Genomic DNA, 15,099 nt, shown 5'->3' with positions numbered 1-15,099 from the left:
CAATGCTGCACTCCAGACGTACATCCTCAGAAATTTCTTCCTCAAATTAAGGCCGGTATTTGATATTAGTAGACTTCTCTTGGCCAGAAATGCCTTTTTTGCCATAGCGAGTCTGCTTTTGATGTCCTCGTTGCTCCGTCCGTCATTGGTTATTTTACTGCCTAGGTAGCAGAATTCCTTAACTTCATTGAACTCGTGACCATCAATCCTGATGTTAAGTTTCTCGCTGTTCTCATTTCTACTACTTCTCATTACCTTCGTCTTTCTCCGATTTACTCTCAAACCATACTGTGTACTCATTAGACTGTTCATTCCGTTCAGCAGATCATTTAACTCTTCTTCACTTTCACTCAGGATAGCAATGTCATCAGCGAATCGTATCATTGATATCCTTTCACCTTGTATTTTTATTCCACTCCTGAACCTTTCTTTTATTTCCATCATTGCTTCCTCGATGTACAGATTGAAGAGTAGGGGCGAAAGGCTACAGCCTTGTTTTACACCCTTCTTAATACGAGCACTACGTTCTTGATGGTCCACTCTTATTATTGCCTCTTGGTTGTTGTACATATTGTATATGACCCGTCTCTCCCTATAGCTTACCCCTACTTTTATCAGAATCTCGAACAGCTTGCTCCATTTTATATTGTCGAACGTTTTTTCCAGGTCGACAAATCCTATGAAAGTGTCCTGATTTTTCTTTAGCCTTGCTTCCATTATTAGCCGTAACGTCAGAATTGCCTCTCTCGTCCCTTTACTTTTCCTAAAGCCAAACGGATCGTCACCTAGCGCATTCTCAATTTTCTTTTCCATTCTTATGTATATTATTGTTGTAAGCAGCTTCGATGCATGAGCTGTTAAGCTGATTGTGCGATAATTCTCGCACTCGTCAGCTCTTGCCGTCTTCGGAATTGTGTGGATTATGCTTTTCCGAAAGTCAGATTGGATGTCGCCAGACTCATATATTCTACACACCAACGTGAATAGTCGTTTTGTTGCCAATTCCCCCAATGATTTTAGAAATTCTGATGGAATGTTATCTATCCATTCTGCCTTATTTGACCGTAAGTCCTCCAAAACTCTTTTAAATTCCGATTCTAATACTGGATCCCCAATCTCTTCTAAATCGACTCCTGTTTCTTCTTCTATCACATTAGAAAAATCTTCCCCCTCATAGAGGCCTTCAATGTATTCTTTCCACCTATCTGCTCTCTCCTCTGCATTTAACAGTGGAATTCCTGTTGCACTCTTAATGTTACCACCGTTGCTTTTAATGTCTCCAAAGGTTGTTTTGACTTTCGTGTATGCTGAGTCTGTCCTTCCGACAATCATATCTTTTTCGATGTCTTCACATTTTTCCTGCGGCCATTTCGTCTTAGATTCCCTGCACTTCCTATTTATTTCATTCCTCAGCGGCTTGTATTTCTGTATTCCTGATTTTCCCGGAACGTGTTTGTACTTCCTCCTTTCATCAATCAACTGAAGTATTTCTTGTGTTACCCATGGTTTCTTCGCAGCTACCTTCTTTGTACCTATGTTTTCCTTCCCCACTTCTGTGATGGCCCTTTTTAGAGATGTCCATTCCTCTTCAACTGTACTGCCTACTGCGCTATTCCTTATTGCTGTATCTATAGCGTTAGAGAACTTGAAACGTATCTCGTCATTCCTAAGTACTTCCGTATCCCACTTCTTTGCGTATTGATTCATCCTGACTAATGAACTTCAGCCTACTCTTCATCACTACTATATTGTGATCTGAGTCTATATCTGCTCCTGAGTACGCCTTACAATCCAGTATCTGATTTCGGAATCTCTGTTTGATCATGATGTAATCTAATTGAAATCTTCCCGTTCCTCGCGGCCTTTTCCAAGTATACCTCCTCCTCTTGTGATTCTTGAACAGGGTATTCGCTATTACTAGCTGAAACTTGTTACAGAACTAAATTAGTCTTTCTCCTCTTTCATTCCTTGTCCCAAGCCCATATTCTCCTGTAACCTTTTCTTCTACTCCTTCCCCTACAACTGCATTCCAGTCGCCCATGACTATTAGATTTTCGTCCCCCTTTACATACTGCATTACCCTTTCAATAACCTCATACACTTTCTCTATCTGTGCATCTTCAGTTTGTTACGTCGGCATGTATACCTGAACTATCGTTGTTGGTGTTGGTCTGCTGTCGATTCTGATTAGAACAACCTGGTCACTGAACTGTTCACAGTAACACACCCTCTGCCCTACCTTCCTATTCATAACGACTCCTACACCTGTTATACCATTTTCTGCTGCTGTTGATATTACCCGATACTCATCTGACCAGAAATCCTTGTCTTCCTTCCACTTCACTTCACTGACCCCCCCTACACCTAGATTGAGCCTTTGCATTTCCCTTTTCAGATTTTCTAGTTTCCCTACCACGTTCAAGCTTCTGACATTCCACGCCCCGACTCGTAGAACGTTATCCTTTCGTTGATTATTCAATCTTTTTCTCATGGTAACCTCCCCCTTGGCAGTCCCCTCCCGGAGATCCTAATGGGGGACTATTCCGGAATCTTTTGCCAATGGAGAGATCATCATGACACTTCTTCAATTAGAGGCCACATGTCCTGTGGATACACGTTACGTGTCTTTAATGCAATGGTTTCCATTGCCTTCTGCATCCTCACGTCGTTGATCATTGCTGATATTTCCGCCTTTTAGGGGCAATTTCCCACCTCTAGGACAAGAGAGTGCCCTGAACCTCTAACCGCTCCTCCGCCCTCTTTGACAAGGCCGTTTTCACAATGAGGCTCACTTCTTATGCCGGAAGCCTTCGGCCGTCAATGCTGATTATTTATCAAAATTTAGGCAGTGGCGGGGATCGAACCCGGGACGCTACCCCTAGACCCCGGTTACCCCCCTAGCGGCATATCCATACATATTATGGAAATGAATGTGTGTGTGTTTTCTACATTTTCCTCCTATAGCACTGGACCGATTTCAACCAAATTTGGTACACGTATCCCTTAGCGACTGACAACAGTCGTTGTCAGGTTAAGAACTACCCACCTATCATAGTTTAGGAGAAATGACATGAACAGCGAGACGCATAATAAACTGCCTCTTCACGCATGTCTTTTAAATTTATTCCCTCTTTGCCAATAACTCCATTCCCAACAAATTTCGCAGATAGTATCCATATATGCCACTTAATATACCTAAGCCGTGCCGGGTCGTATCGATTGATCGATCGGGTTGACATGGTGTGATCTTTGAGGCTCGGAATTTTGACGTGGCTTTTGGCCGCGACAGGCGTGTTTCGCTAGAGAGGGACAGCCGGAGATCCACGCGGCGCTTGAGAATCGAAGGCGAGCGTGGTTGAGCAGGCCGGTGCACGACGCAGAGGTTGTGGTGTGTTTGACACGTTTGCAAGACCGAACCTGGCTTGTAGTGTGGTAACTGGACTCGGCCACATTACCCGAATCGAGTCGTGCGGCGCTGATTTGGATCTGTAAAGGATTTTATAGAAGATTTGTGTTATAGTGTACTGTGTGCGGCACCCTGTCCAGCTCGCCCGCTTGCTGTGGGTTCTGGGTCTAGCCGCATCTGGTCTTGGTCCGGTGGCCCCCCCTTCTGCTACTTGAACTAGCCCGTGCCTAGGTGACGTCACCTGTTTTGAAAATGTGTCACGAAGGGGCGTATCTGTTTGTATTTTATTTTGTGTCAAAAACATTGGGTGATATCCATTATTGGATAAAGTTTATCTCATTACTGTAGTCTCCTTTTGGGAGCTTTACTGTGCACAGAATTTAATTAGCTTGCGAGTCACTTAATGCTTGTTTAAAGATTAATGTTGCTGTTTGAAGACGGTGGTTGCCCGTGCTTGTAAGGATTTTTTGCTAACTTACCTTATCACAAAAATTTTAAAGATAAAATTTTATTTCGCCAAAGAAAAGTGTAATAAAAGTGTTGTTATAAACTGTGAATATTGCTTATGCGACCCAGCTCTCCCGCTCAACAGAAATTGGCTGATTAGGGTGAACTGGCCGCCACAATACCTACACAAATATGTCTTTGTTTCACACAAAGGTCAAGAGATGTGTCATAAACACTGAGATGCGTGAACAAATGCCGCATCATGCTCGAAGTCTTAGTACATATATTATTTACTACTAAGACACTCCAACAGTCTAATCAACTTAAAGAAATCCCTGACAAATGGCAGCGCTTTTGACAACTGTGAACTGTGAAGGGTAGACGACTGTAGGGAGAAACAAATCGCCGTCTTCAGAGCTATAAAGAGACGTTGCCATAGCGATCTTTAAGAAATATCGTTGTAGACATGCAAAGTAGCTGCTCCCACCTTACAGAAACTGCCCGGGATATTACATTACAAACATAGTTCATGTTTTGTTTTCGTTTCTGATAGAAAATTGGCAAAATGAATATCCAGACAGTGCCGTATTTTTCAGCTATTTAATATGAAAGAAAATGAGTACTAATAGAGCCCCTGGAGAAGAGTCAATCGATCTTGAACTCAAATAGCTTACGAGAATGCAGCCGGTGACGTCCTCGACAACAGTGATTGTCGACGTCACCCAGCTGCGTTCCCGTAAGCTATTTGAACATTGTGTACGCCGGAAGAAACTAAGGTCTCACAATCTTGAGGTTTAAATATCAAAGCAAGTCATTTATAGTCATTTCCCTAAACATCTTATATATATTCTAGTTATGAAATGATATACGGTACCCGACAGCTAAAATATGTTAATTGCCATTTCCATCGTCAAGAACGAAGGTAACATAAGAAACTTGTATCACTAGCAAGGAATTTAGTGAAATCGGCATATTAAGTTTCCACAATTCTCATTAAAAATAAATTGTACGGATATCACAAACACATTGTGGGTGAGAACATTCAAAAATGAAGCTGATACTGTGATAACTATTTTTCACACAAATTGTTACTGGAAAGTACAGGGAATTTAAGCTAGCAACCCATACTGCCTTCGTCATCTGCATGGCAGATGAACGTATAGACAATATATATATAAAATTTTCTGAGTAATTTTTATCACTACTAGCTAGGGCACAACACCTATGACAAACAAACATACACCAGCAAGCGACAAACGACGGCAAGCCCCTGCATATCAGCAACGTTGACTGGATGTGACAGCTGCTATTAAAGCCGACCAACAGGCAACAGAAAGGAAACCGACAAGCTCGCACGCTGACGCACAAACAAATCGCCAACGTCACCCTACACTGTGCATCTGATATACGACCTATCGGACACCAAACGATGATGAACCTAACTATTACAGGTATGCTGACACTGACCGAGAGATCAACACCGGCATCTAGCGGCAGCCTCCGAGTAGCAGCACCGCACAACGTCAAAGGTATCAAAGGTATCGACCAGCACGATACCCACTACCAAAAAAGCCTACTCTTGGGTGACTTGTTGCAGGCAGCAAGACATCCGCTACTGCTTTTACTACTCGATATATTGCAGAGGTCTTTTTTCCTTGGCTCTTACCTTGAAAATTTTTCCCCCTGCCCTACAAACCGCTGCCCTTCGTTCGACTTCCGACCCAATCTATCTCCAGATGAGCGCGTATTAATGGTTAAACTTAACCAGACGTACGCAAACATCCCAGTACCCACATCTTGCGACACCTCACTTTAGTGAAAACTAGCCCTAATGCAGAGATGGCAGTAGAGCTTTTGAATTGGCCATCATGCCTGTGTGGGCGTGGAGGGGCTCCACCTCTATAAAAAAATTAAAAGTCTTTTATCTGTATAAAGAAAGAAGACAAATCGTCAGAGTGGGCCGAATATATGCTGTAGTACGAAGGGAATGTTGCCTTTCACAACTACTGATTGTTAATTTGTATGAATAAAACCATCCACGAAAGGAAACAAATGCCTCATGGCTTTACTGAAAACAACTGAAACGCAAAGCTAGATGTTCACCTACAGCACATAACTTAGATGTTGTATCATCTTCAGAGAATGACCTTCAGCGTTCGGTACACAATTTGCAGTTTATATCCGAGAAATAAACAGTCTACAACAACACCGAAACTAATCGATGGCTTTCTTTGGAAAACACCTAGTACAAAGTAAGATCTGTTAGAAAGAAAGACACGTAGTTAAACTACAGTCTGGCCTTTCTAGAAGAAACGGAATCAGCTTTAAAAGCCACAAGGTGAAAAAAGAGAACAGTAATAATTAATATCGTAATATAACGTTATCTGGTCCAGAATCATATCTGAAGACGAGTCTATAAGATCTGAACAAAAACTGTGCTGTGTTGCGGCAGTGAAGTCTGGAGGGCAAAGACAGACCCGAAAAGTCTAATAGCATGACAAATGAAATTCTCGAGACAAATAGCTGGTTACAACAAATAGAATCACAACAGGAATGAAGTCTTGTTGGAACTTAAAACGGGACACCTCGCGCACTCTATAACCAACGTCCAAAAACGCGAGAGAAAATTCACAACTATGGGCTGAAAGAGGTTATCAGATCCATACTGCACTACCACACCGATGATGTAAGATGGTTACTTTGACTGACAAAAAATTCCAGGAGAAATTCTCGACGAGACCACAACGTGCAATACCGTTCCGTTTGTAACGTGGATGACGGTATAGAACAGTCAGCATTTATGTATATCAGACACCAATAAGAGTTTCCACATACAAAAAATTAGTAGGTTGAGAAACATTTTGTTAGTCAGCCAATGTCGAACTGTCGGAAGAGACAGTGGGGATAAAGAGGATTTGAGAAGTGTGATGTGAGCCCGTGATCTCGAGTGCCACTGATCGTTGTTGACTTCAGGTATCAACAACACATTCTGTAGCAACCGTAATGTACGTTCTTGGCAGTGTGCGCTACCGGTAACATTTCTTGGTACACAGAGCTGAAACACGGCGGGGCAGTCTATATTACGGCAATATTTCGCGGAAACGGTCCGCGGCTTTAGAGCGGGCCAGCAGCTACAATTTACGCTCCACTTAAGGGTCCACCGCGGCCTGCTGCTGATCGTTTCACAGGATTAACGGCTGCCTGCAGAGCCGGAAAGGATGCGGGTTAACCACCCATTCGTTTCACATTTACTTCTCTCCGTTATAGATAAGAGAACGTACACGGTACCTTATCGCAGGTGACAATTTATCCCTCCCTAGCTTTACCTCTTTTGGAAACAGACATTTATGGCTTTAAAGGGACAGCAAACCGCTGTGGAGACTGTTTCATGGCACCGTATGCCACACGCTAAGAGATTGCCTTTTGATTTAACACCTCTTCAGCTCAGGACCTGCTTTTATTTCTTATAAACTAATAAATTTACAAAATAACAACTCAAAAAATCTATGGACTAAAACCTCTACACATACTTAAAAAACAAGCTTACAGTAAATGAAAGTGGATGATGTGTCAAAATTCAATTACTTGTGATGTTGTTCATCTTCGATACCAGAACCACATTTATAACGTTTTGTAATATTTGAAAACGACCATAATTAATTATTACTCTCGAAATACATACTGAGGTGGAAAATGGTCACGGGATAGCGATTGGCATGTATACAGACCACGGCAGCATTTCGTGCACGAGGTATAAAAGTACAGTGCACTAGCAGAGTCGTCATTTACACTCAGGTTAGTTATTTCAAAGGGTTTTCGACCTCATTATGGCCGCATACCCGGAATTGACTAACTATGAACGTAGAATGATAGTTGGAGCCAGACGCACGGGACGTGACATTTAGGAAATAAAACTACAATGAAATGAAAACCCTTAGCTGCTTACAGGCGTTGAAATACGTCAACGCGGACAGATGAAAATGTGTGCCCCGACCGGGACTCGAACCCGGGATCTCCTGCTTACATGGCAGACACTCCATACATCTTTTTTTTATCTCATGTTGTTCATGTTCGTTCGTTGCATCTGCTCGTGGCTGACGTCGCAAGACACCCGTTTCAGTTCGTCATTGATCCATTAACTCAGTTATTTTATTACAGACAGCAGCTAAGCCTCTGACCGAACACGCTGAGTTAACCGTGCCGGCATCCATTTGAGCCACGGAGGACACAGAGGATAGTGCGACTGCAGGGACTTACCTCTGGCACGCATCCCACGAAACCCACATTCTCAACGTATTGTCCCGCACTACATTCGTAGTGCCCCCGCCCATTATACTCATTACTCGCGGCGCGTTGCCGATTACCGTAAGAGTTCGGGCACTGTTTGTGCATCTGCACAGAAGAAGGAGATGGTCAAGTGGCCGGTGAGCCTTAACTATATATATATACTAAAATGGTATTTGTTCTTTCGGACATGTCCGAAAGAACAAATGCCATCTTAGTATATATATTTAGGAAATACTTACCGAATTCCGTATTCTGGGACCCACAGTGTCTAGAATGTGAGAGAATATAAAATTTCAGGCATTACGTGTCAACACTGACCTATCACCAGTGACAACACAGTGGCCGATGGCCTTCACTTAACGATTGAGAGCAGCGGCGTTTGCGTAGAGTTTCAGGGTTAACAAACAAACAATATTTCGCGAAATAACCACAGAAATCGATGTGGGAGATACGACGAACGTATCAGTTAGGACAATACGGCGAAATTTGGCATTAATGGGCTATGGGAGCAGATGATCGACTTAAGTCCCAATGCTAATAGCAAGACATTGCCTGCAACGCCTGTCCTGGGCAAGTGACCCTATCGGCTGGACCCTGGTCACATGACTCCTGATTTAAGTTGTTAATAATTGATGACAGAGTTGGACTGAGGTGCAGACACCACTAAGCCATGGACCCGGATTGACTACAGGCAACGTGCAAGCTGATGTTGGCTCGATAATGGTGTGGGTTGTATTTACATGGCATCAACTGGGTCCTCGATTTTGTTCTGCTACTTGGAGACCTTTTTCAGCCGTGCATGGACTTCTACATCTAAATCTACATTTATGCTCCACAAGCCACCCAACGGTGTGTGGCGGAGGGCACTTTACGTGCCACTGTCATTACCTCCCTTTCCTGTTCCAGTCGCGTATGGTTCGCGGGAAGAACGACTGCCAGAAAGACTCCGTGCGCGCTCGAATCTCTCTAATTTTACATTCGTGATCTCCTCGGGAGGTATAAGTAGGGAGAAGCAATATATTCGATACCTCATCCAGAAACGCACCCTCTCGAAACCTGGACATGAAGCTACACCGCGATGCAGAGCGCCTCTCTTGCAGAGTCTGCTAAACATCTCCGTAACGCTATCACGCTTACCAAATAACCCTGTGACGAAACGAGCCGCTCTTCTTTGGATCTTCTGTATCTCCTCTGTCAACCCGACCTGGTACGGATCCCACACTGATGAGCAATACTCAAGTGCAGGTCGAACGAGTGTTTTGTAAGCCACCACCTTTGTTGAAGGACTACATTTTCTAAGGACTCTCCCAATGAATCTCAACCTGGCATCCGCCTTACCACCAACTAATTTTATATGATCACTCCTCTTCAAATCTTTCCGTACGCATAATCCCAGATATTTTACAGAAGTAACTGCTACCAGTGTTTGTTCCGCTATCATATAATCATACAATAAGGGATCCTTCTTTCTATGTATTCGCAATACATTACATTTGTCTATATTAAGGGTCAGTTGCCACTCTCTGCACCAAGTGCCTATCCGCTGCAGATCTTCCTGCATTTCGCTGCAATTTTCTAATGCTGCCACTTATCTGTGTACTACAGCAACATCCACGAAAACCCGCATGGAACTTCCGACACTATGTACTAGGTCATTTATATATATTGTGAAAAGCAAGTTGCCAGCAAAAGTTTGATTTTTATGGATGACAATGAGCCATGATATCGGGACACATTGGTTTGCGATTGGTTGGAAGAACATTCTGGATACTTCGAGTGAATGATATGGCCACCAAGACTGCCCGACACGAATCCCATCGTACATTTATTGGACATAACTGAGAGGTCAGTTCGTGCTCAAAATGCTCCACTGGCAACAATTTCGTAATTGTGGACGGCGGTTGACGTAACGTGGCTCTATAGTTCTGCTGGGCACTTCCAACGAGTTGTTGAGATTATGCCGCGTCGAGTTCCTGCACTACACCGGGCAAAAGGAGGTCAGACATGATGTTAACATATATATCATGACTTTTGTCACCTCAGTGTTCACACATGTTTTTATTATCTGTAAGAAATTTCTGTCTGAAAAGTCGTGTTACACATTTCCTCTGTTGTTTTAACAGACACTTAAAATTTCTTTTTTGCAATGTTTAGCTGGAGTCGTTCCAAGGAAATACTGCTCATCAAATCTTTCATACGATGCTCAGTGTCAATGGAAAGCATCGTTACGTTTCCAGTTACATCGAAACGATTATGAAAGGCAATTTTAAGTGCTCATACAATAGATTTCTCTAAAATTAATATAGTGTGTTACTCGGTTTATGGCTATGTATTAACAGGGACAGTGAACAGGAAAATTAACCACCATTCCAGTGGTGACTCGCTACGCGCCCTGCCATGCGCTCTCTGATACCGTCATGCAAACCTGCTATCCATTGACAGAACGAACATAATATTCAGAATAGATGCTCAAAGCAACCGCTAGGTTCTGCTTCTGAGAACTTTTCCCAGCATAGTTGCGTCTGCAGTTACAAGAGCAACATGGGAAGCACGCTTTCATTAGCTTTGTGAAATTAACGAGCTCGTACCAGTGTACGAAAGCCAAGGGATTTAGGTCAGGCGAACGCGGAAGTTATGGAGGAGAATCTCCATCACTGATCAGACTCCCCGGAAATATTCTATTTCAATATTGTCACACTTATCTGGTCAAGTGAGCAGGTGCAACATCATATTGGTACCACAACCTCTGCTAAACTCGAAATGGAGTATTTTCCTGTGTTTCAGGCAAACCATTAGTGAGAAATTCATCATCTCCACCCAGTCTACTACTGCGAAAAGATGCATGGACCCAAGATATTGTCTTCCATTATTCCAGTCCATACGTTGACGGTAAAACGGACGTTGCTGGTGATGTGGGTATTGTGAAATTTGGAAGTACACTCATGCACGAACTCAGCTGCCGTCGCTTTTTGTTGTTCATGGAACCATTTACAAAACAGTATCGACAAAAAGCAGTATTTAGCATTCTGGTGTTACGTTTACGAATAATGACAAGGAGTTAGGGATTCAACGTGTGTCATGTTAGCGAAAATATGTTGCGAGTCTTGCAGCTGGCACACCTACCGTGTGCCTCTCTGGGGTTCTTTGTTTATTGCTTCTAGATTTGGAAGACAAACTGTGCAGCCGTCTAGTATTATCGACTAATAAAGTCATCAGAAGATCATAACAAACTGCAAAACGATTTAGAAAAGATACCTGAATGGTGCGTAAATTGGCGGTTGGCCCTAAATAATGAGGAGTGTGAGATCATCCACATGAGTGCTAAAAGGAATCCGATAACTTCGATTACACGATAAATCAGTGAAATCTAAAGGCCTTTAATGCAACTAAATACCTAAGCATTACAATTACGAACAAGTTAAATTGGAAGGAACATATAGAAAATGTTGTGGGGAGGGCTAACCAAAGACTGCGCTTTATTGGCAGTACACTTACAAAATGTAACTAAGTAGAGTGCCTACTCTATGCTTGTTCGTTCTCTTTTAGAATACTGCTGCGCAGTGTGGGATCCTTACCAGGTAGGACTGACGGAGTACATCGAAAAAGTTCAAAGAAGGGCAGCACGATTTGTATTAGCGCGAAATATGGAAGAGAGTGTCACTGAATTGATACAGGATTTGGGCTAGACATCATTAAAAGAAAGGCATTTTTCGTTGCAACGGAATCTTCTCAGGAAATTTCAATTTCTAAGTCTCTCCTCCGAATGCGAAAATATGTTGTTAACACCGACCTACAAAGGGAGAAACGTTCACCACGATAAAATAATGGAAAACCGAGCTCGTACGGAAATTATAGGTGTTCGTTCTTTCCGCGCGCTATACGAAACTGGAATAACAGAGAATCGTGAAGGTGGTTCGATGAAGCCTCTGCGAGGCACTTAAATGTGATTTGCAGTGTGTCCATGTAGATACAAATGTAGAATAGCTTAACTCGAATACGGCTAGTCTGTGGACAACCTCTATTTAATAATGGGGGAGGAAGAGAGCTTTTCTCTTAAGGCCAAGCTCCAGACGATTAATCATTCCTGGCTGGACGACGTTGACCGGGATACGTACCATCAAATTCACGAACAGTAACTGAAGCTCTGTCGTCAATGGAAAACAGAGGAAAAGGTTGACCACCTATTCAGCTTCTATGTGTGGCATTCTACCGTCCACTATGTTTTATGAGAAACAAAAAGGAAGTCCGATATGGTTACGACTTGGAATAACAGCGGAGTACGTTAACTGTGCTTTACTTCGTTCGCAACTATCTCCCATCTGTGGTAAAGAGCGTGTACAATCTTCACTCCTGTCCTCGATCCAACCCCAAATCTCCTCACCTTAGTCGGTTAGTGTAGATGAGGGAACGATGACGGGCGAGGGGGCTGGATGCAGCATTCTGTAGCAACGAGGTAGCAGGAGCAGAAAGTGAAGCCGGTGCCGATATCCCGTCCACGACCGACATAAGCGCAGAGCCCACACGAGAACACCAGCCGAATAACCGGGTCGACAGCGCGCACTCAAACCCAGAGGCACAGAAGCAAAAAAAGACAGATGGTTCTGGACGACTGCAGAGAGACCTGAGGCAGCACCTGGGAATAAGGCAACTTGCGGAAAGAGCAGCCTATTCACAGACGGCGTTGGCTCTCGAGACGGTGACGATCGTGTAATGGCGTCGATTTCTATCGGTTCCATGACTGCTGCCGACGGCGTGGGGCCTGAGGAGCCGGCTGCAGGGAGTGCAGCGACGAGCAGGCAGGCACAGAATCTGAAAGCACAAAGGCTCCGGCAGGATCACGCAGTTCACACTGGCGAACGCAGGCGAATTTTATTCTGGTGTCATCGCAGCAATCCTCCCGATCCCAGAAGTAAAATGTGAGATCGACTACGAAGGTGAACGTTGGTGCCTCTCTACTGGTGCTTGCTGCAGCCATAGAATCCGTAATATGTAGTGTGAACTTTGCCTGGAGTGGGTGCAGCCTGCCATGTGGGCACAAAAACTGAAGCAAAGTGTGGTGGGGCCGTCCATATAACAAATCCACTGGCGATGGCCCCTCACATGGCTGAGGGTGGCGGGAAGACAAGAATAGTAATAGAGCTTAAACCCGTGTGTGGGATGTACGAAGCTTGCCCATTTGTTGCTTAAATGTTGGTACAAAGCGTCTGGTTTGTTGCTGGATTGTGGGTGGAACAGTCCACTTGTGATGTGGGTGATACCGGAGGTGATGCAAAACTGTTCAAACCTGGCGGCTACAAACTGAGGTCCGTTGACACTCACAAAAAATGGTTCAAATGGCTCTGAGCACTATGGGACTCAACTGCTGAGGTCATTAGTCCCCTAGAACTTAGAACTAGTTAAACCTAACTAACCTAAGGACATGACAAACATCCATGCCCGAGGCAGGATTCGAACCTGCGACCGTAGCGGTCTTGCGGTTCCAGACTGCAGCGCCTTTAACCGCACGGCCACTTCGGCCGGCTGACACTCACAATCACTTCAGGCAGTCCATAATGGCAAAAGATCGACGAAAAGGCCAGGATTGTGGAACTAGCCCTAGTCGAGTAAATAGGAACAACGAAGGGGAGTTTGCTGAAACTGTCAACGAAGATGAGACAACGCGTATTCCAGTAAGAATCTTTGAAATCCAAGTTCAAACGTTGCCAAGTGGCTTGAAGTGTGGACCTTGGGAAGAGCTGCTTATGTGGGGCTGACTGATGTTCACGGGCTTGGCGCTGAGAAGTCTAATTTGCGGATCCAGACTGTGCCAGGTTCAATGACGTCGTGTCAACTGCTTGGTCCGAACGACCCAGTGATCTCGGTGTAACAAACGACGCGCACATCAGGCTGGAGAGCCTGAGGAGGTGCAACATGCAAAACGGCGTCTTGGTGTGTGGTTGAACGCTGCCAACCACTGCAGATGTACTGCAACAGCGTCTGCAGGTCTGGATCCGAGGCTGTGGCCTGGGAAGTTTTCTAACGATGAAGTGGAAAGCAACACGAAGCAATTGTGTCTTGTGCATCAGTTTAGCAGCAATAAACAGAGGACTCATCGAAAGTTGTATCTGGGCCTACGCGTAGGTTAGAAAAAGCATCTGCTTTGCCATGCTTAGAAGTAGGCCGATACACAATCTAATGTTCATAATGCGACAAAAGAAGATCCCACTGCTAGAGCATCTGGATTGTGCGAGTTGTAACTGACTTAGAAGGGCTAAAGAAAGGTTGTACAAGTTCATGGTCAGTCACTAAGGAAAATTTCCTGCCAGGAAGATACTGGTGAAACTCACTGACACCATAGGTAATGGCGAGTGCCTCCTTTTAAGTTTACGAATAATTACACTGAGCTTTGGTCAACAACTTCGAAGCAAAGGGAATCAGCCTTTTAACAGCATCAATTTATGCGACAAAACTGTACCGATGTTATAAGAGGTGGCATCCACATTCAAGACTACAGGTTCGGTTGGATCTGAATGACCAAGGCGTCGATCAAAATGAAAGCTTCTTCAACTTCGGGATAGTACACAGACAGCCTGCGACCAGACAAAGGAAACATTCTCGAAACGGCCGCAAAACCAGCTGGGCAAAACAGGTGACTAGGATTGTGGAAGGGGGCCGAATAAGAGTCGGTCGGTTTCACTCAAAATTGTAATTTAATGTAATTTAATAACAGCTTTAAACTAAAACAGCACACAGCCAAACCTACGAGTTTCAAAATGCAATTCTTTCACGGCTGACGGCCTCCAAACAAGAAATCTTAAAAGCAACAACATAAATTTCAAGGGACTTAAGACAAGAAGTTAAAATGGTAAATTATATATATATATATATATATATATAATTATACATATGTATATATACAGGGTGAGTCACCTAACATTACCGCTGGATATATTTCGTAAACCACATCAAATACTGACGAA

Source organism: Schistocerca serialis, chromosome 6 (genome assembly GCF_023864345.2).
Source record: "Schistocerca serialis cubense isolate TAMUIC-IGC-003099 chromosome 6, iqSchSeri2.2, whole genome shotgun sequence".
In the NCBI taxonomy this organism is placed as follows: Eukaryota; Metazoa; Arthropoda; class Insecta; order Orthoptera; family Acrididae; genus Schistocerca; species Schistocerca serialis.
The sequence above is the reverse complement of the archived record's forward strand: the minus strand, read 5'-3'. Positions refer to the sequence as shown.